Source organism: Triturus cristatus, chromosome 10, assembly GCF_964204655.1.
Source record: "Triturus cristatus chromosome 10, aTriCri1.1, whole genome shotgun sequence".
Lineage (NCBI taxonomy): Eukaryota > Metazoa > Chordata > Amphibia > Caudata > Salamandridae > Triturus > Triturus cristatus.
In genome coordinates, this window is record NC_140593.1 from 1,204,002,382 (window position 1) to 1,204,029,798 (window position 27,417).

General features: G+C 46.6%; 1 protein-coding gene across 1 annotated transcript in view; it reads left to right on the plus strand.

The window, feature by feature from the left end:
- LOC146797065 (adiponectin receptor protein 2-like) overlaps positions 1-27,417 on the plus strand; it is a 324,514-nt gene that overhangs the window by 44,764 nt on the left and 252,333 nt on the right. The window lies entirely within an intron of this gene.

Sequence of the window (27,417 nt, forward strand, 5' to 3'; positions counted from 1 at the left end):
CCGTCGACGGGCCCGTCGACGGCCCCTCCGTCGACGAGATCGGCTACTTCATCAGCCTCGTCGACGACGGTGACGACGGTATCGAGCAGATATCCTTCGTCGACGACAATGACTTCGTCGACGTCTTCTCCGTCGACGGTGGTATGTGTGTCTCTTAGAACCGTCTCGTCGACGATACCACTCACTTCTTCGTCGACGACTGGGAAGCTGGCGCTTCCGTCGACGTCTACAACTCCGTCGACGACGGATAAGAAGAAGAAGAGGAAATCTTCCTCGTCGACGACAGCCCCGTCGACGACAGCCCCGTCGACGACAGCCCCGTCGACGACAGCCTCGTCGACGACAGCCTCGTCGACGAAATCCTCGTCGACGAAATCCTCGTCGACGACAGCCACACCGTCGACGAAAGTCACCCCGTCGACGGCAGTCACCCCGGCGACGACAGTCCCGTCGACGGTAGTTCCGTCGACGATTGCTTCGTCGACGGTCGCCTCGACGACGGTAGAGTCAAATTTTGTGACAATGCCATTGGTGCCAATGTCAACCCCAGCAACGGGGTCTGAGGACAGCTGCTTGATGGTACGTCGTAAGGCCATGATAGACCCAGTTATGTTACCACCTGGACCACGGCCACCTCGTCAACTATTTCCCTCAGGGGATGAGGACGATTCGGATGAGGGCGATCAGTCTCTTTTTCGGGATGCTCATAGTCCTTCGGAGCTCCATATAAAGTGCCAAGAGTCTGAGGAGGATGAATATTATGAACAGGAAGAAGAACAAGATCCCTCTGCTCCGGTTCCTATGATGCAGCTTCCTGTGCAGCTTGTTTCCAACCTTCAATATATGTTGGAAGACTATAATCGTCGTTTTCCAGCGTCCCCTCAAAATACTCCACGTGAAGCGCCATCTGAGGTTCCACCTCATCCTATCTTGCCAACAATACCCATGCCCACAACACCTGCATTGCCTTCCAATGCAGAAGATGATAATATGGACAATCCGGATACGGAAGAGGGCGAACTCCCAGAGGACGATTCTATGGCGGACTGGGATGATTACCAAATCAATTCGCCCGCATCACCGCCAAGGTCACCAGTCAACTCGCCACCTGTCGACATAACAGGGTTCCATCAGCTGATGGAGAGAGCAGCACAACGCTTTCACCTTCCCATGGTGGTTAGGGAAGAGGACTGTTTCTTATATGACTTCAAATCCCAGCCTCAGAAACAAGTACGAGCGGTGCCAATCATAGACTTCATATGGAATGAAGGCTTAAAATTAATGAAGACACCTAATTCTATCCCGGCGGTGCTCCCACGCCTGGAGAAAAAATATAAAGCTCCGGATTCTTCCCCAGCCTGCTTGGTGTCTCAACCTAAGCCGGACTCAGTGATCACACAAGCGGCACAGCGCCGCTCCAAGAACCCATCATCTCCAATGTCGGCGCCTCCGGACCGCGACGGCCGCCGCCTGGATGCCATAGGCAAGAAGTTTTCAACCATGGCGTCAACAACGGTACGAGCTGCAAATTCCTTGGCTATCCTCGGCCGTTATGATAGACAGATGTGGTCGGACATGGCTGCATTGGTCAAGCTTATACCGGAGGATTCAAGAGCGGAAGCTCAGAAGATCCTGCAAGAGGGAGAGAGGGCGTCATCCGAGATCATTGACTGCTCTGTTGACATCGCATCCACCGGTTTTCGCCAATTGGCGGGAGCAGCCGTCCTAAGAAGACAGGGCTGGCTTCGATCAACCTCTTTTCGGCAAGAGGTCCAGGCTAAGATTTTGGACATGCCATATGACGGGGAGTCATTATTCGGCCAGCATGTAGAAGATGCCTTGCAGACCATTAAAAAGGATACGGATACGGCTCGTTCCCTCGGCACTCTACAGTTTAAGAAGCAGCCCTTTCGAGGTGCGCGCGGCCGCGGCACCTCCTCATCATCATCCTTTCGTGGCTCCTCGTCCCAATACCGCTCGTACAATCAAGGGCAACAGCGGTACTATTCACAACCGCAGCAGTCCTACAGACAGCAAACTAACAAGTCATACAGAGGAAAGTCGAATTATAGAGGAAATTCAACCAAGAAGCAGTGACTCTGTACGGAAAGAACTTCCTTTTCCCAGTTGTCCTCAAGTTCTTGTTGGAGGAAAAATCTCCCAGTTCTTTTCAACCTGGTCATTAATCACTTCGGACCGCTGGGTCCTGGATATTATTTCAAGGGGCCACGCCCTAGAGTTTGTGAAGGTTCCTCCACGCACACCTCCATCCGGGCCACCACCCGCCCATCTAAGAGAACTTTTCAAACAAATCCAAATAATGTTGAACAAGGGTGCCATCGAAGTGGTTCCGAAATATCAGAGAGGGTTGGGATTCTATTCCCGTTTTTTCCTCATACTAAAGAAATCAGGGGAATGGCGTCCCATCCTCGATCTCAGACTGCTCAACAAATTTCTCAAGACTCAGTCCTTTCGGATGCTCACATTGAAGGACATCCTCCAATTCTTTGCTCAACAGGACTACATGACAACGATCGATCTGCAGGACGCATATTTCCATGTGCCCATTCTGCCACGTCACAGGAAATACCTGCGGTTTCGAGTGGGCCACAGGGACTACCAATTCAAAGTCCTACCCTTCGGACTCTGCTCAGCCCCGCGGGTCTTTACAAAATTCCTGGCCCCGGTGGTGGCTCACTTACGACAAGAGGGTATTCAGATATACCCCTACCTGGACGATTGCCTCATCAAAGCTCAATCCTCCCACCAGGCGGCCCTCGATACCCAGCGCTGTCTCGATCTGTTCCAGTCCCTGGGGTTGTCGGTCAATGTACAGAAATCTCAACTCGCACCGACTACGTGCAAGACTTTTCTCGGCGCTTGTATCAATGCGAGCACAGCCATGGCCTTCGCTTCAGCAGAGCGTCAAGAACGGATTCTACAGCTTGCGAGCTCCATCGCAGCAAAGCAGTCAGTTTCAGTCCGCATATTAAAATCCTTTCTGGGAATGGCGTCCTCATGCATCGCTTTGATCCCTCTCTGCAGACTAAAAAGTCGCATCATCCAAGAGGAGTTAGACAACCAGTGGCGCCAGGTTTCAGGCTCCTTCAACGATCAGGTCGTGGTGTCGCCCCGCATGGCTCAAGCGCTGCATTGGTGGACTCGTCCTGCCAACATCGCAGCAGGAACATCCTTTCTGTCGTCAACCCCAGATCTCGTCCTTACCACGGACGCATCCATGGAGGGTTGGGGCGCACATTTTCAAGATCTATCCGTCAAGGGCCTATGGACAGCGGCTCAACGTTGCTGGCACATCAACAGACTGGAACTGATGGCCATTTTCTTGGCGTTGAAATCCTTCCGCCTACAATTCCAAGGGAGGTCAGTCCTCATTCAGACGGACAACACCACGTGCATGCACTACCTGAACAAACAGGGCGGGACAAGATCTCCCCTGCTCTCCCGTCTGGCGCAGAGGATTTGGAGTTGGGCCATACTCCATCAGATGACGTTACAAGCAATTCATCTGCCCGGCATTTCCAATACTCTGGCGGATGCACTCAGTCGGTCAGCATCATCAACCCACGAGTGGGAGTTACATCAACCGACGCTGGAATTTGTCTTCAACCTTTGGGGTCACCCGACAATCGACCTCTTCGCAACCCCGCAGAATGCAAAATGCCAGACCTACGCAAGCTGGTTTCCCCACCAAGGGTCGTGCGGAAATGCCCTTTCGATCAATTGGTACGGGATATTTGCGTACGCTTTTCCGCCGATTCCGTTGATCCCGCGAGTGCTGCGGAAGATGAGACAACAACCGTGCCATGTTCTTCTAATAGCTCCACGCTGGCATCGGCAAGCATGGTTTTCGGAGTTGCTTCTCCTATCCCAACGCGAGCCCATCCTTCTCCACCTGAAGCCGGATCTCTTGACAATGAACGATGGTCGGATATGCCATCCGAATCCCAGATCTCTCAGCTTGTCGGCTTGGAACCTGAGCACCTTGAATTTGCTCATTTGAACATTCCTCCAGCCTGCAGGGAGGTGTTAGCGAAGGCAAGAGCTCCATCCACAGTGAAAACGTATAAACTTAAATGGAAGCGATTTTGTCTTTGGTGTGCTTCCGCCCACATTCATCCTGTGCACGCTCCCCCAGAACACATTCTGCTGTTCTTCCTACAACTAGCGCAGTCTGGATTATCGCACTCTACCTTAAAGGTTTTTCTAGCGGCAATATCTCGCTTCCGACAAGACGGATCGTCCTCTCTCTATTCATCCAGAGTCATGCAACAATTTTTCAAGGGTCTCTTCCGCATGTTCCCGCCCATTCGGCGTCCTCCACCCACGTGGCGCCTGAACATCGTGCTGGCTCAACTCATGAAGGCGCCCTTCGAACCCATCCACTCTGCGGATGTCAAATTTCTAACTTGGAAGGTGGCCCTCCTCCTTGCTCTGACCTCTTCCCGCAGAGTCAGTGACATTCACGCCTTTACTATAAAGCCACCGTTCCTTCAATTCAGATCGGATTGTGTCATCCTCCGCACTAATCCGGTTTTTATACCTAAAGTGCCATCCGATTTCCATCTTAACGAACCAGTGCTCTTAAAGACTTTTTTCCCGCATCCACAAACCCCGGCGGAGCAAAGCTTACACTCTCTGGACTTGAAGAGATGTCTAAAATTCTACATTAGCAGGACTCAGTCCTTTCGCAAATCTGACCAGCTGTTTGTGGCCTACGGGCGTGCTTGCAAAGGACAATCTGTCACCAAACCTACTATTGCCCGTTGGGTTTCATCAGCAATCTCTTTTTGCCATCAAAAGGCTGGTAAGCCTCTGTCTTCGGGAGTGAGAGCCCATTCAACGAGGGCTATGTCATCTTCCACTGCCCTGTTCGCTGGTGTGCCCATCCATCAAATATGCCGGGCAGCTACGTGGTCCAGCAGGCACACGTTTACGAAGCACTACTGTCTGGAATCCATTAACGAAGCAGACACGGCTGTGGGACAGGCAGTTCTACGAAATCTGTTTAAATAAGGTGAGCCTCTGCTACTTCCCTCCTCCTGGGGTATTATTATTATTATTATTGCGCTTTAAATACATTGTTTGTATTACATGCAATATCAATACGGCTTGGTCAGCCGAATACTGTTTACTGCTTACTATTCTATTCAAGCATGTGAATCTATGAAAGACACCCCAAATACTGGAGAAGAACAAATGTTACTTACCTGTAAACTGTGGTTCTCCAGTATTGGTGTCTTTCATAGATTCACATGCGACCCACCCTCCTCCCCCCAGAGGCTCTCTTCTCCTCTTTCGGCTCTATGGTCACTCTCGTGCTCGAAAATCTGAGGGCCTGAGCCTCTGAGGAGAAGGTTCTAGAGGGTGCTAGCGCCTGATTGGCTGGAGTTTGGACTATAAAGTGACAGTGATATGTTAGCAAAGTGATTCTTTTCTCAATGCTTTCCTATGTCTCAATGCTATCCTATGGTATTTTTAACTTGATATGTTATTTGAACTATGTATATATATGTTTATTTGGGTATGTATATACTCTTATGTGGTTAGGTATGTGTATATGTATATATACATGATACTTATTGCTTTTTATATATACCGTGGGACTCCCACTTCGACGACGGGGAATATTCAAGCATGTGAATCTATGAAAGACACCAATACTGGAGAACCACAGTTTACAGGTAAGTAACATTTGTTCTTTCTTACCTGTAACTCTAGTTCTCTTGTAGGGGTATTTCCATGACAGTCATAAGCAGCCCTCCCTCCTCCCCAGTGGAGTGGACAAATAATTTCCTGCTCCGTTATTATCGATTAAGTGTAGCCTTCAAAAAGAACTGAGGTAACTGCCTCTAGCTGAGCATGATGGGATATTGGTGGTCCCTCTGCTCTTAAAAGCCTTTTTTTCTTCACTTATAATGGCAGCCTATGGGCTACATTGCCCTGCGCTTTTTCATCTCTGTTTTCTTATAAGAAAAGAGTTTGTGAAGGTTATTTTCTCTGTGCCATTACAGAAAATGTAGGTACTGAGAGCATATGTAATTACAATCTCTTCTTTTGCCATTCCAAGATGAAGAACTCAGACCACTGTAGCCTACCCCTAGGCTACATTATGACTTTCTTAAGTGACTTTTCAAGGCCTTCCCGAAGAAAGGCGAACTTCATTACTTAAGAACGTATATTAGATAAAGTGCTCCGGGGTCCCCCGGGGATGGGTGGGACTATTCAACGCTTATAACTATCATGGAAATACCCCTACGAGAGAACTAGAATTACTGGTAAGAAACTAAACCTTCTGTCGAAACAATTTGACCATGGGATCCCTCCTAACATGTGCACAACCATGAACATGTCTAAACATTGGGGACAACAAGCTATCTGGCAATACAGGTCTTCTATCTGCTGAAACCCATATGCCATCCTCTCTTTTAACACAACCTGCCATGACGCCTCTAGCAATTCCTCTTGCCACCTTTTCACTTCCTCTCAAGCATCAGCTGTTGTTAACAAAAGGTCATAATTGGTCTTGTCTTCAGATTCATTTACATATTCTCAATTAAATGTTCAGGACCCGTGAGCATAATATTGTGCAACCTCATCAGCATATCAGTTGCCAACTGTCACATAGTCATCTCCACTCCCCTGGGCTGAACATTTTACGACAGCAATTTTGGTAGGTATCTGTAATGCCTCCAACAATCTCATGACATGTTCTCCATTGCGGATAGGGGATCCTGATGATGATGTGAATCCCCTCTGTAACCATAACTGTCCGAACTCATGAACTACACCAAAGACATACTGACTGTCAATAAACATCGTCACTCTCAGTTGTTCAGAAACACAGCAAGCTCTAGTAAGAGCGATCAGCTCAGCCACTAGTACAGAAGATACCCCTCCAAGCTCGGGGGCTCCCACTACCCCTGTTACTGTACAGACTGTGTAGGCAGCTCTCAGGGTTTACCCATTGTCTCTCAGGCAGGACCCATCAACAAACAATAAGAGATCAGACTCAGACAGTAGCTCATCTTGTATATCTGTTCCGGCTTGGTGCAGAATTCTGTGACATCGAGACAGTCATACTATACTTCCCCATCATCACTTTCATTTTCATGCAATGGTAACAGTGTAGCAGGATTCAGAGAGGCACACCTCGTAAGAGAAATGTTCTCCGCAGCGGGTATAATCTGTTCATATTTAGTTAATCAACTGTTGGTAAAGTGTTTAGTGCGTGTACGTGTCAACAAGACCTCCACAGAATGGGGCACTGACCAAGTAAGAGGATGTCCCATGACAATACTTTCATATCTTTCAATGCTGACACCTACAGCCGTTACACAATTAAGGCATCGGAGCAGTCCGGCGTCTACAAGGTCAAGAGTAGCAGAAAAATAAGCCACAGGTCTCCTTGGATTTCCATGCATCTGTGTAAGCACGGAGAGAGTGCAACCCTCTCTCTCACTGCAGAAGAGCATTAAAGTTTTGTTGTAATCAGGCATTCCCAATGGCGGGGCGCGACAGAAACTTTCTCTCACTTCTGAGAAGGCAGTCAAACAATCGTTATGCCATGGGACTAGATCCACAGGGAAGAGGTGTGGCGCCGTGGCCGGGGCGACTGACGCTGGTATCTGGGGCTCACGGTTCGATCACTGGCGGCAGGTCAGCCCAGCACCATGTGACTCTGGGCAATAGCTTGCTTAATCTTCCCGATGGCCCCCAGCGCCTTCGGGTAGCTGTTCGCACTTTACAAATACTGGATTTACATTTTACATCCTTTTGTGTCAGCCTCTGTAAAGGCTTGGCCACTAAGGAAATGTTGGGTGTCCACTGTCAACAGTAGCCCACCATTTCCCAAAACATCCCGACTTCTCTCTGGGTGGTTGGTGGATTCATTTTCAGGATCGGCAAGATTCTTTCTTTCGACACCTTATCTGAGATACAAAACTTCTCTTTAGCAATACTGCATATTACTTGGGAGACACATTATGTCCATTCTCAGCCAAGTGGTTTAGCAATGCAATGGTGTCTTCTTTAAAAGCTTCCTGGGTATCTGATGCCACTAACAGATTGTCAATATACTAGACTAAGCCTGAGTTACTGGGCATTAATAGAGACTCAAGGTTCTTTTTAAGGATCTGATTAAAGATTAAGGGACTTTCTGTATACCCCTGTGGAGCTCAGCACCATGCCAAACCATTCTGGGATCGGAAGGTGAAAAATATTTAGTTGTCCTCATGCAAGGTTGTAGGGAAGAATAACCTGGCACAAATCGATTACAGTGAACCACTCAGACTCGCATGGAATCTGACATAAAGTCATAGCTAGATTTGGCACTACAGGACAACAGGGAACAATTATGTTATTAATCTCAGGTCCTGCACTTTGTTTCTGCAGGCCCATGATGGTTGAGTTACATTGACTTCCCATTATCTCTTTCAAAAGGCCTTGTTGTATCATTGACTCAATCACTGGTGTAAATCCCATCTATCGATTCGGAGTAAAATTGTACTGAGGAGTTCTTGAATATTCAGCATTAGGTTCAACATTTATATGGACAGACTCAACTCCTTCTATGAGATTTATGTCCTTTCCTGAGAAGTCCCAGATTTAAGGCTTCGCTGTGTCTCTGAAATGTGCTGCCAAATCATCATTTGTCATCAAAGGAGACAGTCCAATATTAGGCCCTTGAATCACCAATTTAAAATTAACATCTTTTGTTGTGCAATAAATGGTGCAATTTAGCTTACACAGCAAATCCCACCCCAAAAGATTCACAAGACTAGAATCGTACACCATAAACTGATGGCTCTTTTCAAAGAACCCTATTTTAACAAGCACTTCTCATGTTACAGGGTTTGTAATTTGTTTATTTGCAACACCTACTATTTGGATTCCTTGTCTCGAGTGGGATAGGTTTAGAACTTCCACTGTTCTAACAGTGGAATAGTAAGCGCTAGTGTCAATAAAAAATGATACAGGGTGTCCATTCACATCACCATCTACCAATGGACCACTCTGGTCTACCTCTAAGACTGTGCCAAACACACAACCTACCTCCATCCTCAGGAACCATCATTGTGAAAGATCTGAACCGCAACCCTCACGTGAGCCAAATATGGGAAATTGCTGAAGCGGATTTTGGTTCTGGAAGGAATTCTGATTAAAATTCAGGACATGGTTAGAATTAAGTCTAGGACCATTTACATTCTGCTGAGGAATCAGGCTTGAGGAACTTGCATCACTAAAACTTGTGACACATTAAGACCTTGCGTCCCTTGTCTCAGCACATTTTGTAGCTGTATGGGGTTGTTAACCTGTGTCTGCACAAATCATGAATTTTGCACTTGATTCTCATTCATTACTCTTTTGGGATTAAGAAGGCATTCCCACTTCCAATGCCCTAACTTTTTACACTAATGACATGGATCAGATTTCTTCTATGTGGCCACATCAATCCCTGTACTCGGGTTAATCAGGACACCACATCCTCTACCCTGTTGTGGGTAACCATTTTCACCCTGCATCAAGGGAACCCCTTGCTGATACACACCATACATAGCATTAACGTTCACTACATATGCACTTCGTCTCCATACTTCTTTCATTTGGGACAAAATGATCTTCTCTTTCAACTGTTTCTGTTTCATTTCCTATTCATCACTGCAATATTTTGTATTCCTCAATTTCTCATCAACTGACTTATTCTTCCAACAAATTAAATGCTGTTGAATCATCATCCTAACCTCAGGTCTCAATCCTGTCACAAACCGAGACACAGCACCTCCCATGTCCTTAGTTTTGGGATTTTCCATCCCACTGTGCTGTCTAAACTCTTGCAACAATCTCTCATAAAAAGTGCTCACAGACTCATTAGGCTCTTGAGTTGTTCTATCAATCTTCACCTAATCAATGCCCTTCGTCAGTATCTTCCCTTTCAAAAAGGTAATCACCTGTTGATACTTTTTCATCACCAAAGGTGATGGAGCATGAGATAATCGGATTTCTCTGAGGCTCTTTCTCTAGCCACTGTATAGCCACTTAAATTCTACCCACAAATCACTTGGTAGCACAATGTCAGAAAGGGTGTTCACATCTATCCACAATAGCTGTGAAATCTTCACAAATCGATGAACCTGGGTGTACTACTCCACTGGCTTATCTCAATATAGGGAAATCATTTGTAAATGACGCAAGATCACTCCTTCTCTAAGGTATATAAACATAACCTCCACCAGGCACTCCTCTCAACAGGAAATTTTAAGCTCCCTCTTCATCTATCAGAGAAGAAGGCAGCTCTCCCTTCACTTTTCTCTGATCTTTCTTCTTGGCCCATCTGCCTTCCCACTTGTCTAGCTCTCCCCATTTCCGGATGCTACCAATTAATTCTCAATAACGTTTCTGTAAGGATTTGGTCATACTTAAATCTATATCATACTCCCTGCACGCTTAGTGGCGTCCTTGCACATGTATTTGAGTTCATTTTCTTGATAGATATCTAATCGGAAAAGATTAAGATTTCTGGACCTCATCTCATCCAATTCTAATTTTAATTTGATCACATCCACTGCATTCTCCCTTCCTGGAAACTGGCAGTTGGCCCACCCACACGAGGGAGGTTCCATTTTTATCTTGAGACTCTGGAGAAGCAGGGTGGGTGGAAGTTTGTGGATCCACGCAGATTCCAGAACTTCACATCTCAGAAATGTGAGGAAAATTGGTTTGCAAGGGATTAAGGGTAACAGAACCTGGTGAGAGCCACACAAGTCACCCCATCCTGGATTCCCCTTGGTGTTTGGGTTTCAGAAATGTAGAGGTTTGCTAGGTTTCCCTAGGTGCCGGCAGAGCTAGGGTTCGAAATCCACAGCTAGGCACTTTGCAAAAAAAGGGTCAGTTTTCCCTGTAGAAATGTGGTGTATCCACGTTGCGTTTTGGCTCGCTTCCTGTCGTGGGCACTAGGCCTACCCACACAAGTCTGGTACCATTTTTATCTGAAGACTTTGGGGAATGCGGGGTGGGTGGAATTTTGTGGATCTACACAGATTCCAGAACTTTCCATCACAGAAATATGAGGAAAATTTGTTTTTTTACACAGTTTGAGGTTTGCAAGGGATTTTGGGTAACAGAACCTGGTGAGAACCTCACAAGTCACTCCATCCTGGATTCCCCTGGGTGTCTAGTTTTAAAAAATGTATAGGTTTGCTAGGTTTCCCTAGGTGACGGCAGAGCTAGGGTTCAAAAACAACAGCTAGGCACTTTGCAGAAAAAGGGTCAGTTTTCACTGTAAAATGTGGTGTGTCCACGTTACGTTTTGGCCCTTTTCCTGTCGCGGGCACTAGGCCTACACACACAAGTGAGATGCCATTTATATCGGGAGACTTTGGGAAAAGCGGGGGGGAGTGGAATTCTGTGGATCTACGCAGATTCCAGAACTGTCCATCACAGAAATGTGAGGAAAATTTGTTTTTTGACAAAGTTTGAGGTGTGCAAGGGATTCTGGCTAACAGAACCTGGTGAGAGCCACACAAGTCACCCCATCCTGGATTCCCCTGGGTGTCTAGTTTTCAAAAATATATAGGTTTTCTAGGTTTCCCCAGGTGCCGGCTAAGCTAGGGTCCAAAATCCACAGCTAGGCACATTGCATAAAAGGACCGTTTCCTGTCGCAGGCACTAGGCCTACCCACACAAGTGAGGTACCATTTTTATCGGGAGTCTTGGGGGAATTGTAGAGCAACTGTTCTTACGTATTGACTTTCTATGCATTTCTGCCTTCCAAATGTAAGACAATGTGTAAAAAAGTAGTCACTTTGAAAAATGTCCTATATCACATGCTGGTATGGGTACCCACAATTTCGGAAATGTGCAAATAGCTACTGCTTCTAAACTCTATATTTTGTTCCTATTTCGGAAATACATAGGTGTCCTTGATACCTATTTTACACTCTTTATATTTTACCAAATGATTTGCTATCTACCCGGTACACAATGGAAAACCATTGCAAGATGCAGCTCAGTTATTGGCTCTGGGTTCCTCGGGTTCTTGGTGAACCTTCAAGTCCTAAATATCCCCACAACCAGAAGGGTCCAGGGGATGGAACGGTATATTGCTTCCAGAAATCTGTCACACTTGGAAGCAGTTACAGGTGAAAACGTTGGCACAAATGGCTGTTTTTTTCAACTACTTTTCAATTTTTCTTATTTTTAGCGGTTAGTTTCTATAAAAAAAACCTTGAAGGATCTACACAAATGACCCCTTGCTGAATTCAGAATGTTGTCTAATTTTCAGAAATGTATAGGTTTACGGGATCCATTATTGCTTTCACACCATTTTCTACCACTAACTGGAAGGAGGTTGCAAGCACAAAAAGTAGCAAAAATAGGCTATTTCCCAGTAAAATGCCAAAACCGTGGGGAAAAAAAATTCTGACAAAAGTCTGCCCTTCCATGAAAGCTGGGAAGATGGTGATTTCAGCACCACAAACCCTTTTTGATACCATTTGCAGGGGAAAAATCAGACGCTTTCTTCTGCAGCACTTTTTCCCCATTTACAAATGTAGCTGTATTTTGGCTAATCCCTGGGTCCCCTCCAGGGGAATCCACAAATCCTGGGTACCTTTAAAATCCCCATGGTGTGGACTAAAAAGGTACAGGGGCCTAATTGCGAACTACCCCAAATAGCCACAAAAAAGACTTAGATTGTTTGTTAGGCAATGATTTAGAAACTTCAGCCTAGTCTGAAGTAGAGTCCAGGACTCATGCAGAAAGGATGGGCTGTTCTGCCAATGTCTTTGCTGTAGCCAGGGCCCAGGCTAAACAGCTCAGCACTGAAGGAGCACTGGATCCTGGAACAATGGACCAGATTGCTCCTAAGAGAAGGAGCAGGAAGGGTAAGGAATTATCCTCCTCCCTAACTCCCAGTGAGGATCAGTATCCTGAGGGGGGTGATCTCAGTCCCTGTGAAGGAACTTGGGTCTGACCAACAACTCAGTGGCCTGCTCGTCAGCAGCCACCAACTGGAGGCCCCCTATCCCCCTTTGGATAACATTGGGCCTCAGCACTCTGCACCTGGCCGCCCTGGTACCGCTGAGAGTGTAACAAGAGTGCAACCTTGACCCTGGGGGACCCCTGAGCAGGGCCGGCGCTAGGCATGGGCAGTTGCCCAGGGCCCCGCGCCTGCTCGCAGCCATGGGGCTCGCACCTTTAAAGACATCAGAAGTTCCGAGGCCCAGGGGCCCCCTGAGAGTTTATATGTTTTCTTTTTTCTATTAATCTCACCTGCTGGCCCGTCTCTGTGGGCCTAATGACTGTATCTGTATGTTGATGACAGCAATCAGACAGGTAATTTGAGTGCCCTTGCCTGTGAAGTGGCCCTGCCCCTGCCCTTGTATGAATAAAAGACAGAATATCCTGCAGGGGCACAGCAAAGGATAGAGTGGCGATGGCGGCGCTCCACAATGGAAACTGCTCACCGAGGACAAATGGAAAGGGAGCAGAGAGGTGAATAAAAGGGGCAAGACAAATGGAATACAGTGGGGGGGGGCAGATAGGTGTGTGCTCGGCATTGAGACAAGAGGTGCACGCAGAGGAGCAGAATCCACATGCAAAAGTGGATGGAGCAGGGTTTAAAGTCTGCTGGGTCACTCAAGTCTTAGACCCGGTAGTACATTAAAATGGACATTGAAAAGGGGCCCTATATTCATGTCCTTAACTTTGCCTGCAAAAACATTGATCCAGTGTCTGCACAATTAATGAAAGTTGTGAAAAGCAGGTGATGAGACGGGCCCGCTCTCCATTTTTGCCTTCACCCTCAGAGGGCAAAAACAAATTTTAACTCTGCAGCAGTGCCACCCTTCGCTACCTTTAAGGCAACTTCAGTAAAACTCATCATAGTTCTTTCACAGTCTCATCATGTCAGAACTGGAGCATTTTCAATATTATATACAAGGAAGCTGTGGATGTTGCTTATTCATCTTATGCAACTAATAACCACTGACAAAGCCAATAGTACTGGCTTGTTCTAGGTGTAATTTTACTTCTTGTAATATTTATCTGGAGGCAATGACAGGTTTTTTCAACCCACTTAAAGCCCTGCTCTCAGGTCAGTATTTTTTTGGCTAGTTGTTAACCTGCTTTATGGTCAAGTGAGCAGGTTTTTACTGTTGATTTTTGTGATAATAAAGCAAACATTGCCTGCAGCAAACTCAAATCAGTGCAGTCATTCCATACCTTACAAAAAACTTATACAGCATGTGTTTACAAGTTGAAAACGGTGCTAGTTTGCAAACATGGGACACTTTTCTAGCTAACTAACTCCCTAATGGGGGCCCCTTTTATTTTGGTACAGAGGCCTATTTTCTGTCCCATTTGACGCATTTGCCACATAATCCATCAGTTGCTGCATAATCTACAGATTTTAACAACAAAATTGCTTTCTATCTCAAACGGTTCAAAAGTTACTAAAAATGTAGCAACACTTCTTGCCGCATGTGGGAAGGCCCTTTGAAAAGCTGGAATAGTCAACTTTCTGTTTCCCGCTGCTAAATGTGGGTGTTAAATTGGTACTAATGGGGTGCAACCAGTGTTACCAAGTTTAAAAATGGCAAAAAAATGAATTAATACTATTTCACAATGTGCAGGGTTATGCCGCATAATTTGCATTTTCTTGCCACATAATTTAATCACCCTGCCACATAATGTAACCCTCTGCTGCCACATAATTCCAGTGGTCCTGCTGTTAGGGTAATCCATGGCAGTAATTTTGTTCCTGTTTATATTTTCCATGCTTTACTGAATCTTGCATTCCCCAAGAGTGCTAGCTATTTCCAGCATGTGTGTTTGTGTATTTTATTTCACAGCATATAACTCTTGGATGATGTGCCCTTTGTACTGAGTCGCCTACAGGTGTTTATAACAGGCTACAGTTGAGCACTTTGGAGTTGAGGCTGCAGGCAGTACAACTTTCACACTGTGCCTGTCTGTGGGTCAAAAAGGTGTTCCGATTACTTGACCATTCAAAATATGGCCTCTCTGCAGAGCACAAAGAGCAATGGTCCTGCAATGCAGTTGTAATTCTATGCAAGTGTTTGTGAAGGAGCTACTTATTAGTCAAAACAACAAGGTGAAAGTAAAATCATTTATTGTAGTTACTCATTTAGCTTAAACTGCTAACAACCATTGACAAAACCCAGTCACGGCTGGCATGAGTCAGCCGCTGCTGCGTTTTGTCAATGGTTGTTAGCTGTTAACTGTGGGTGCGGGGGGGGGGGGGGGTTAATTTGATTTAAAGGAAATAAAATAACTTTCTTAGTTGGCCCGATTTGATCCCGCGTCGTATCTGCTCGGGGCCCCACATATCCTAGGACTGGCCCTGCCCCTGAATCTAACCCCAGAATACCAACTCCCACAACAAAGTACTTACCTTTGAACCGATAACACTATTTTCTTACATAGGATAACATTGACTGTTTTTCTATGAAAAGTTTCTAAGTGTGGAGTTGGAAAATCTAAGAAATCCTTTTACAACTGTACTAAATTACAAAAACGCTTTTACTTACCTGTTTACAGGAAATGTCCCAGTGTAATATCCAGGCATACTACACTGTGTAAGATCCAGGCATACTACACTGTGTAAGAAATGTAATCTGAAAGTAATGTACTGGTCATTTTACTTGAAAGTCCATTCAAAGTATATGTACTGTATTTCCAAAGTATTGCATTTCTCAGAAACAGTACTGTACATCAAAACAAAGTGCATATACAATTACAATCCAAACTGTGTTACAACTGTATATTTACTGCAAAGTATGTATCACTTACCTGTGCCAGGCTTGCTTGGTTCTAGGAAATAAAATAACTAAAAGAATATTTTTATAAAAAAACAATTGGTCTGAACAAGTTCAGTCTTTGAGTGTGTGAATTCATTTGCTGACTGAGTGTGTACAACAAATGCTTAACACTGTCCAAACCTTACTGCTCGACCACACTACCACAAATAGAGTGTAAGGTGCTATCTACTTTTACCTCTGCCTACCTCTGGGGTTTCACTGGACTCTGTGCACACTATACCTCACTTTGGTATAGTATATACAGAGCCTGTTTCCTACAACGATTTCAGGACAAAAACAGGCAAAACACAAGTAACAAGAGCAGGGAGGATGCACCTTATCTGTGGCAGCCGAGCAGCGAAGAGAAAGGGAGCTTCAACAGAAACAAAGGACTTTATATGGGCTGTTTCTATTTGAATGGATGTTGATATTACTGTTGTTTCCCTAGTGTTTCTGGGAATATTAGTTTTAGTTGGTTTATCATAATGGCTGCTGTTTGTGAAATTATGTAATAAAGTGAAGGAAGTAAAGCATAATCCTCGCTCCAGTCCTGCCATAGAATTCTAAATTCATCCTAGATTTTGTATTGTCACTCCACTTGAATCATCTCTACAATCTACGTCAGTGGCTGAGAGATCCTTACACTTTGTAAATATCGAAATGTGCAAAATGTTATCTTGAGTGATCTGAAAGTTTTCACCAGGCAGATCAACTCTTTGCTCTTTATGGACATGTTAATAAGGTGGATTCTTTTCTAAACAAAGTGTCACCAAGAGGATTGTTTCACATATTGTGTTTCCGCAAGGAAAAATTAGCAGACATATTTATGACAAACACATTTTGCTAGAGGAATGGTGGCCACATTAACCGTTTCTGCTGTAGTCTTGTTAAAGGAGACATGTAAAGCAGTAACATGGAGACCCACACTTGTGTTCGTCAAGCACTACTGCATTGTTATGAAGATCCTAGACAGAAACAGTGCTTGGACAGGCAGGGCTTTGGAAACTCTTTGCATAAAACGAGCCTCATTCCTGCCGTCCAGATTTACTTTTGTTACTGCTTTGATAATCTGTATTCAAGCATGTGAATCTATGGAAGAGCCAATGCTGAGGAAGAAAAGGTTTACGTACCTGTTACTGTAGTTCTACCGCATTGATATGTTTCATAGATTGTCATGCACCTCTCAACCTCCTTTTCGATGAGGCTCTGTTATATATTCATATCAATACTGATAAGCTCAGAAAAATTGGAACCTTGAGTCACTGAAGGGAGTAGAGATAGGTGCCTGTTGCTCTGGACGATATTTGTAATGTATAATGAGGAGGATAAACTACATGTGATCTTTGACTGTTTCCAGTGTTCTTGTGGGCCTATGTACACTGCTGTTTAACATTGGTTCTCCTGTTTTGAATCTTGTATAGATTCACATGCTTGAATATTCCCTGCTGGCGAGGTGAGAGCATATAGCAAAGGCTCATGCAGTAAAACCAAAACTAGTGAGATTGTATACCAATCCACATCATTGTAGGTAGAACCAAACTTCAGCCAATCTGATGGCTGCTCCTGTATCATTCCTCTCCCTCAGAGCCGCCACACCTCAAATTTCTATCCGCATGTTGTGTGTAAGGGAGTCTTCCAGAACTCTGTAAAATACTTTGAGAGAAACTGTTACTTTGACTTCAGTTGTCCTTCATTTGAATTCTTCTGCTTCAAAATGTGTTATGTGCCCAGGTTAGGCCCATGTAGCGAAGCTGCTCATTTCTTACATTAGCCTCTTTTTCACAATAACATTTCTGCTGTGACCTTTTGCACATATTCGCGTGCGTGACAATGTTGGATTCGTTTCTCTGAAACTGCTTCTGTTTAAACATCTAGCTTCAAATAACATTATCACGATGCCTGGAACAACAGGAACAAGGCCCTTTTATGCACAGTGTATAAATGTTGTGTTCCCCTGTCTCATGTATGGGGCGACAGGGCTATCTACATATCCATAACATTGCTAATCTATACGTACATCGCAATGATGCTTTTTTATTATGAATAATCAGCATCTCATAGAATTGGCAGAGGAGGCACTTCAGCTGACACCTAGGGTCCCTGCATGCTGAGACTTCACCACGCAGTGGCCTGATATCTCCTTGAGAGGTGTCCAGTTCGTGACCAAGACGGGGTCCTACCTTCTCTCCTGCCAGGTAATGGGGTTGGATCGTCCCTTCGGGGGATTCTTGGCTTCACACCTACACATGTTCTAGGTACACTCAGAGTAGGGTTTGCATAGTAGGAGTACGCCTGATTATTACCTTGTTTTATATGCTTGCATATATACACTGTTTGAGCACCATTGTAGAACGACATCTATTATTTACTCTTTTGGTGCTTGTAGTCACTTTCATCTTGTACTGTCTACTGATTTTTGCAGCACATTTGTTTTATACAAGAATAACTTTGGTTCCACAAATATGTTGCAAACTTTCCACTGTGTATTCTCTGTATGTTTCTCTGAGCACAAATTAACACACACCCAAAGTTTATGTTGTCCAAAAACGTGCAGATCCTACGGATTAATGGGAAATACATGATAAAAGAAGTTTCAGCTCTGTCTAAGCATTACATTGTCAGAAATACATAATTTCAAAGGAATCCAAGAAAGGCTTATTTAGGCCCTGCTAGTCCTGTGCTGATACTGAGGCTATTTTCCAAGGATCCTCATAAGGAGTGCCATAAAATCAATTTTACAATAAATACATAAAAAAAATTAAAGTGATAAAACATTCCATAATATACATACTGCTTCTTCTTTGTATGAGAGCCGAAGCATAGCAACATACAAATAAAGTTAGATGCTAGACAAGCTACAATCAATAGTACAATTTTTGCAAAGAATACTCAGTATCGTTGTTAAGAAATAGCTATATTTACATGTAGTTAAAATAGAAATAGTTTGTATGTTTAGTTATATAAAAAAGGAAACATTGTGACCAGCACACGTACAGGTTTCTTGAGGCTGGTGGTCTGGACAACGCAACATGCAACAGAGAGTGAGTGCTTTACTAATAGAGATTCCTGTAACTCAGCTGGGCCACCGCAGGTGATACTTTTTGCTGTCGGTTAATACACAAGGCTGTATATCAGTACACTAACTAGTTAGGGACATCAATGGAACCAAGGTCACAGACTTACGGTGTACATCCACATCCAACCCAGAAACTTTGCAACAGAACTTGCAGAAAATAGCTGAGAACCAGATCTTCAGATTCTGAGTGCAATAATGCTGCTTCTGATCACCAACATCCTAGAGAGAGGTTTGAACCATTTCACTCGAGGGCCCACATAGCCGGGGCAGGCAAAGAAGACATGAGCAGTGGTTTCTGCAGAGCCAATGCAAGCAGGACACAGCATGCCTGCACCTTTGGCCCATTTGTTGGTGAATGTTTTCAGTGGTAAAGTGCTCACCCTAAATTGAAAATAAATCCTTTTCTCTTGTGGCACTGTAATAGTGTCTCAGTAGAATTCCTAAAAGCTGTGACATTTAAAGTCTAGGAACCTACCTGTCAATGACGAGCTCTCCACCTTATGTGACTCACATTATGAGATACATAGCCAAGAGTAGTTCTTCAATAATGAAAAATTTCCTAGCTATTGTAACGGAAATTTTCAATTTTATTAAGGACTCGGGGGCGAGGATTATGCTATTCTTTCTTCACTTTATTGAATAGCAGCCATTTGTAGTCAACCAAAACAAACCACTATTCCCATGAATCATAGGGAATAACAAAGAAACAATAGAGTGTCCCAGTCTAGAGTGTCCATTTTGCACCAATCACAGGCTCCCAATGTGTAGGTAGTCCCTATTCTCTGCCTATTCCTCCTCTTTCGTCGCTCGGTCAGCCACCGGACACTTCTAGGATCTTGTTTGTTGGAATCGCCTGCAAGGAGTAAGAGCATAGGATCAGCGACAGTAATGGCTAAGGATTACTTCTGCGGAAGGAAGCATTTCAACATGTAACCAAACTCCAGTCAAGCAGATAAGAAATAACTTTGCTTACTCCAATGCGAGGGGGGGAAAACAGCAAGGAACTTGTACCCTGGTTGAGATAATCCTCGCCTCCGAGTCCTTAATAGAATTGAAACTTTCCGTTCCGATAGCTAGGACATTTTTCATTCTATAAACAAACGCAATGGACCGCACTCCGCTATTTTTCATTCTATGTCAGGACCGGAGGCGAGGATTATGCTCGTTTAAAGCTTACTCACCACCAAGTGAGCCATGTCGATAAACGGTTTGAAATAAAACCGCTTAAAAGTAGAGTCTGAAGACCAATCTGCTGCATTCAGAATGTCTTCTAGACGAGCTCCCAGGGTAAATGCTTTGGAGGCCATTGCCCCTCTCGCAGAATGTGCTCCAAACGCACGCAAGTCGATCCCGGCTTCGTGCATCACCCATCTCACCCACCGAGCAATCGTGGGAGACGACACAGCCCTATGAGGCTTCTTGAAAGAAATGAGCAATTGGCGTTCTCCCGGAGGCCAGAACTCCTCTGACATCTCCTCGTATGCCTTGAGGCAAGCAACCACGCACAATTTGGGCGAATCCGGAAACGCAGGATACGGTATGGACTTGGTACCACACTTAGTGCGCCTACGGATAGTAAAGGTAACCCCCGTAGGGGAAAAGATCCTACCCGAGACATCCAGGGCTCTAACATCCGAGACCCGTCTGCAAGGGATCAGACAAAGCAACATAGCCAATTTCGCGGAAAGCTCTTTCCTAGAAAGGAACCTATTCGGCTGCCAGGACAGCAGTTGGGAGTAACGAGGCTCAGGGGGCACTGGCAGACGGATGCCACGGAGCAAACGACAGACCAAGAGATGCTTCCCCACAGGAGAGCCATCAACCATGGTATGCCTAGCAGAAATAGCGGAGCAAAAGGTATTGACGGTCCGATAGGCCAAACCCTGTTCCGCCAGAGAGGTCAAAAAATTTAAAATGGAGGTCACATCCGCTGCCACGGGATTGACACTCTGTCGCATACACCAACGACGCCATCGACCCCAGGATGACCGGTATCTTTTGACAGTGCTGTCAGCCCAGGCTCTAGCCATGAACGCCGCAGCCTGTTCCGAAAGGCCCGCGACCGTCCATCGTCCCCCTTCATCCGCCAGGCCATGAAGATCAGAGATCCCTGATCGATAAGAGGGTGAGGATTCCCTGTCGGATTGAGGAGGAGAGTCGGAAACAGGGGGAGTGGGATTGGAGAATCCTAAGAAAGTTCCAGCAGAACTGGAAACCAGACTTGCGACCTCCAAGTCGGCGAGATGAGCACCACGTCCGCTTTCTGACGCCTCACCTGGGCAGTCACTCGCGTGATCATGGCAAACGGGGGAAAGGCATAACCCGCTTCCTCCCCCCAATTCTGCAGGAACGCATCCGACTTCTCCGCCAGGGGATCCGAGCGCCAGCTGAAGAAACAGGGAAGCTGGTGATCCAGGCGCGACGCAAAAAGGTCCACTGAGAAGGGCCCCCAGAGATTCTGGAGATCAGCAAAGACTCCCGGGTGAAGCTTCCAGAGACTCCCGTCGTGGAAATGCCATGACTGGAAGTCTGCCACTCGATTGTCCTGGCCCGGAAGGTACTCTGCTGTGACCGAGACCCGGTGATCCAGGCAGTACTGCCCAAAATTTGCTGCTAGATCAGAGAGAGCCTTTGAGCGCGCGCCCCCTAGATGGTTGATGTACCGGACCGCCGACACATTGTCCATTCTGAGGAGGACGCAGGATCGTATGGAGTCCTTGGTCCAGCACTGGATCGCGAACGATCCCGCCAAAAGCTCCAAACTCGCCGCACCGCGCGCCCCAGCCGGATCTGCTCGCGTCGGACTCTATAACCATATCTGGAGTGGATCCGAAAATGGCCCGTCCATTCCACGCCTCCATGTGCGAGAGCCACCATTGAAGCTCCTCCCTGGCCTCCACTGGAAGAGCCAGCTTGTGAGCATAAGAAAGGCCTTTGCGCAGGTGCGCCGCCTTGAGACACTGAAGGGCCCTGTAATGGAGCGGGCCCGGAAAAATCGCCTGAATGAAGGCAGACAGAAGACCGATAATGCAAGCAAGTTGTCTGAGAGAGATCTGAGACTGGGATAGAGATCTCCGAATCTCGTGACGAATCTTCATCAACTTGCGCGAAGGAAGGCTCAGGGTGGACGCCACAGAGTCTATCGTAAAACCGAGGAAAAGGACCGTCTGCGACGGGACCAGGGTCGACTTGGCCTCGTTGATGACAAACCTGAGGCTCTGCAGGAGATAGACTGCCGTCTGCAAGTGCCGTGAGAGCGTTCGAGGGTCTTGCGCCATCAGAAGAATGTCGTCCAGATAGACAATGAGTCTTATGCCCGACGTCCGCAACCGTTCAACGACCGGACGAAGAACCTTGGTGAAGCACCAAGGAGCGGAGGACAGGCCGAAGGGCAGAGTGGTGAACTCGTAAGTCTCGCCCCTCCATGAGAACTGAAGAAACCGACGGTGGGGCGGGAAAACCGGGACCGTGAGATAGGCGTCCTTGAGGTCGAGATGCGCCATCCAATCGTTGGGCCGAAGCACATCGCGCAACAGATGGATGCCTTCCATCTTGAAGTGGCGATAGACTAACCACTCGTTGAACTCGCGCAAATTTATTACTGGCCGCTTACCCCCGTCCGGTTTGTCCACTAAGAAAAGGTTGCTGATAAACCCATGAGGGTGAAGTGATGTTAGAGCGATAGCTTCTTTTTCCAGGAGAGAATGTACCTCTTGGTCGACCAACGCAGAGTCTACGGCGGAAAAACAGAGCGGACGGGGAGGCACGGGTTGCGAAGGGGTCCCGAGAAACTCTATGTGGAAACCCTGCACGGTCTGCAGGACCCACGCGTCCCCGGTGATGGAACTGCAGGTCGGGAAAAAACGCGTCAGCCGACCCCCCACTTTTAGAAAGGAAGAAGGGAGAACACTCACCGGAAGAACTGGAGACGCCACCTCCTCTGCCTCCTCTGTTCCCTCCTCTTCGGCCGCGGGTTGGATAAAAGTTGCCGAAGCGGGTCTGGTCTTGGTACTGCCCGTTACTGGAGCCTTGTCCCCTGTGCTGGTTGGGCCGGCCGGACGAGCAGCCCCTTCCTCGTCCGGCCCCTCGGAAAACCCGTGGGCGAAACACCTTTCTGATAGAGGACTGCGCCCGGTCCAGGGAGGTAAAGGTATTAACAAACCTCCCCAATTCCTTAATAAATGGTTCGCCAAAGAGGCCCCCCTGTGCCACGGCGCCTGCCTCCGAATCGGCCAGGTCCCCCAACTTCGGGTCTACTTTGATCAGAAGGGACCTGCGCAGTTCCGTGGATATAGCACAGTTCGCATTACCCAGGAACACCACCACACGCTGAGCCCACGAGGACAGATGTTATGGAGAGATGAGGTACCCAGAAGCCATGTCTTCCTCTGCCCTGTCTAAAATCTTAGTAGCCGGGCCCAAGATATCAAGAAGTTTGTCCTGGCATGCCCGCCAGGACCTATCAATGCCTTTTTTAGGGTCTTTGATAAACTTCTGAAGGAAGGTGGCCATTCTCGGGTCGATGTCAGGCGTAGCGGCCAACTTCCCCTCCAGCGAGGGACGAGGACATTCCACCCTAAGACAATTCCGAGTCGCAGGTTCAAGCAGGCGGCGAATACGACTGGCCACATATTGAGCGACCTTATCCGAGGGGGCCCAGTCAGAGGAGCGTGGATGAAGAACATCATCGGGATCCAACATATCTGCACAAAGATTTTGTGCACCCAATGAAGGGTCTGGGCGGGAAGGGCGCCAAGGTCGCGAGGGTCCAGCATCATCATCATCATCCCCCTGGGCATCATCCCCGCCAGGAACTGGGGGCGACGCAGGGGCAGCCAGGGTAGCAGGGGGGACCAACTGCGGGACAGTACTGGCAAGGAATACCTGTTTGAGTCGGTCAAAAGCATCACTGTCGACGCCAGCCGGCTTGGCGCGCTTCACCGGAGGCTGAGAGTCTGTCGGAGGGACAGAAGGAGGGGTGGTAGAAAGACCTTGTGAAGCTTTAGCCAGGCGATCGCAGGCTTGATCTATTTTACGCACCAGCCTCTGCTCAAGAGGAGTCATAGCCTGTTCCATTGCTTTGAGGATGGACGCATCTACAGCGTCATAAAAATCATCATCCCATTGAAGGGCTGCCAGAGGGTCTTGTTCCCACTGGTCATACTCATAAACATCCTCATGGTATTCTGCCATGTTGCCACAAACTACCAGGGAAAGCGAAGCAGGGAGCGAGTGAGGGAGTATACCTCAACCAATAAGGGGGGCTAGGTGACAGCCTAATCAGACGGGCAATGCACAAAACACAAAGGTGCAGCCCTTGGACCCCAACAGCCCTGGTGCCGATGAGTTAAAAATGGTAGCCTGCAGCAAAAACGGGTCCCTAGCAGACTTTATCTGCAGTACCGACTCCTCCAAGATGAGCGTTTTTGGCCTAAACAATACGGACCCCCACTCAAGCAGAAATAATGCCAACACTGCCTAACGGCAGGTACAGACCTGTATACACAGGCATGCAGGGGGCGTAAATTAACACAACCGCACAGAAAAAAGAGCTCCCGCGGGCAAGGGTGTCTCTGCAGGCATGTACCGACCAGGCTGACGTGGCAATGGTGCTCCGGATTCAGACGTGATGTCTGGAATGCGCGGAATCCGGAGCACGCACGTCGCGTCAAGCGCGCGACCCAAGCGCCCTCTAACGAGGCAGCGCCGTCACCGCGGGTCGCAGGCACCACAATACATGGCCGCTAGGGAGCTCAGACGCTCCCACAGCCGCACACGAGCCGCCGAGTAGCGGCGGACTCACAACCAAGGAAAAAGGACTAACAGCATAACGAAATTAGAAACACTCGGCGAGTGCATCAAACCTAACGCGCGCGCCGCCCAAACACCTCCGTGAGGGAAACAGCTAAAACGGTACAGTGCAACGCGCCTAATAAATAAGCACAGATCAATAACCAGCACGGCAATCAAATAACAAAGCGCTGCAACTACACCACAGTAAATATTACCACACAGGAAAATACAAGTAAAATTTAAACAACAGCAAGAGAAACAAATGTTGGACTTATCTTGGCTGCAAGCAGCGAAGAAAGAGGAGGAATAGGCAGAGACAAGGGACTACCTACACATTGGGAGCCTGTGATTGGTGCAAACATGGACACTCTAGACTGGTACACTCTATTGTTTCTTTGTTATTCCCTATGGTTCATGGGAATAGTGGTTTGTTTTGGTTGACTACAAATGGCTGCTATTCAATAAAGTGAAGAAAGAATAGCATAATCCTCGCCTCCGGTCCTGACAAAGAATTCAGGTGATGGAGTGGATTTGCAGGATGAGTTTTACCAAAGTTCCCTCATACCTATATCAATTGATAGCTTTTTGATTTGCTGTAACCACTTAAGTTTATGGAATCTATCTGCATCTATAACATCACGACTCCTGGGGGCCAGTGAGAGCTGGAGAATGCCCTACCCCTGTACCCAAGGTGAGAAACCTCAGAGTCATCTTTGACAGCCAGCTAAACTTCTCTGCTCAGGTGAATAGTCTTACCTCTTCTTGCTTCTTCCTAATAAAATCTCTGAAAAAGATTTTCCCTTTCATTGCGCAGGAATTACAAAAGACAGAATGCTGCTGCTTTTAAATATACCTAGAGGCCAATCAACCTCTGCTGGAACTAGAGCACTCCACTGGCTTCCTGTACAGCAACGTGTGGAATTCAAGGCGTTATGCCTGGTTCATAAAGCATTCTATGGGGGAGGAGCTAAAGACATCCAAAAAATGTTAATGCCCTACACCCCTGTTCGTGCCCTGAGATCCAGTACGTTGGGCCTTCTCCAGATAAACAGGATTAGGAGAGTAAGATGAGGTGGAAGAACCTTCTCAAACTGTGCAGCAAAGTTGTGGAATAATTTGCCAACAGCCATGAGATTTCAGCCAAACCAACAATCTTTTAGGAAAGATCTGAAGACCTGGCTGTTTGCTTCAATATAGCTCTTGTAATGTAGATTGCACCACTTCCACACTCTCCAGCGCCAAGACGCCACAGCATTCGAGCGCTTTATAAACTTATATCCTATCTTATTCTTAGGGCCATGGCATAGTGAGCTAGTTCAGGTGTAGATCATAGCCTTCTCCAAAATAATACTGGGTGCAGCCTGGCTTTACTAGCTAGCGCTTTCCTACCTAGGACAAGCATCAGGGGTTTCAGCGGTGTGCTAGAGGGAAGGCAAGTCATACTTGTCAGAAACTTATTCTCTGAGAGGGTAAGATCAGAGATATTAGAAAGCCCACAGAATTCTGACCATATAAGTCTGCGCCCAGAGCTTTAGTGTCATAAACCTGTAAAACTGGGCCAATTGGTTTAAAGAAAGAGCGACTCATTCCCTCACGAGGGCCCCAGTGATCTTTCTGTGTTTTAGAGGCATAACATCCACATGGGGCTTCCATGACATGTTCAAGGATAGGGTGACACCAAGGAAGTTGAAGACTTCTGTCCTCTCGAGTAGCTTGTCCCATCATTACTCTTCCCTTGAATGACTTACGTTTGAAAGACATATACTTCGTTTTTGCAGCATTGATCTCAAGACCACGTACTCGGCAAAACTCCTCAAAGCGATGCAGTGCACGCAACAAGCTGCCAGGTGTTTTAAAAATCAGCAGAGCATCATCCGCGAATAACAATATGGGTGTTTTAGTGCCAGCCACAGTGGGTGCATCAGTAGGAAAGCAAGAGAGGAAGTGAACAATGTCGTTGAGAAACAGGGAGAACAAGGTAAGGGCCAAAACGCAACCTTAGTGAACGCCTTTGTTAATGGGAAACCTATCAGTAAGTTCGCCCTGGGCACCCCAGCGAACTTGGGCGAAATTGCCTTGATGTAAGCGAATCACTAAAGATAACAGGTCTAGGGGAGTATCCAAATCACGGAGGACCAACCATAGCTTCTTGCGTGGAACTAAATCGAAATCTGATTTGAGATCGACAAAAGCTACATACACGCTGCCCTTGCCGATTTTCACCACCCTCCAATATAGAAGCAAGAAGCGAAAGACCTGGTTGATTGTACTGATTTTCTTGCGGAAGCCCACTTGGAAAGATGAGGGGATGTTGTTGTTGGTGATCCATTCCTGGATTTTGGTCAAACCAAGATGGGCGAAATTTCTTTGAACGGAATCGATTAGGCTGATTGGCCGGTAATTCCCAGACGAGCATTGATCTCCTTTTTTATATATGAGGATTACTTCAGAGCGCTTCTAGAAATCTGGAATAGGGGCACCGCAGTTAATGAAATTTGCTAAAATTAGAATATACCTGGACCAGTTTCGTCTATCCTGAAAGAAAATGTCAGCGGGAATGCCAACCGGTCTTGGCACTCTGCCTCTTGTGACTGCATCTTGAGCGTTAGAAATGCCTACTAAGCTAAATAAGTCGTTGGTAGAGACAGCAGGACAAGGTGCATTCGGGTCAGTTGGCTCATCCCTCTCAGCATTTGGGGACAAGCCATC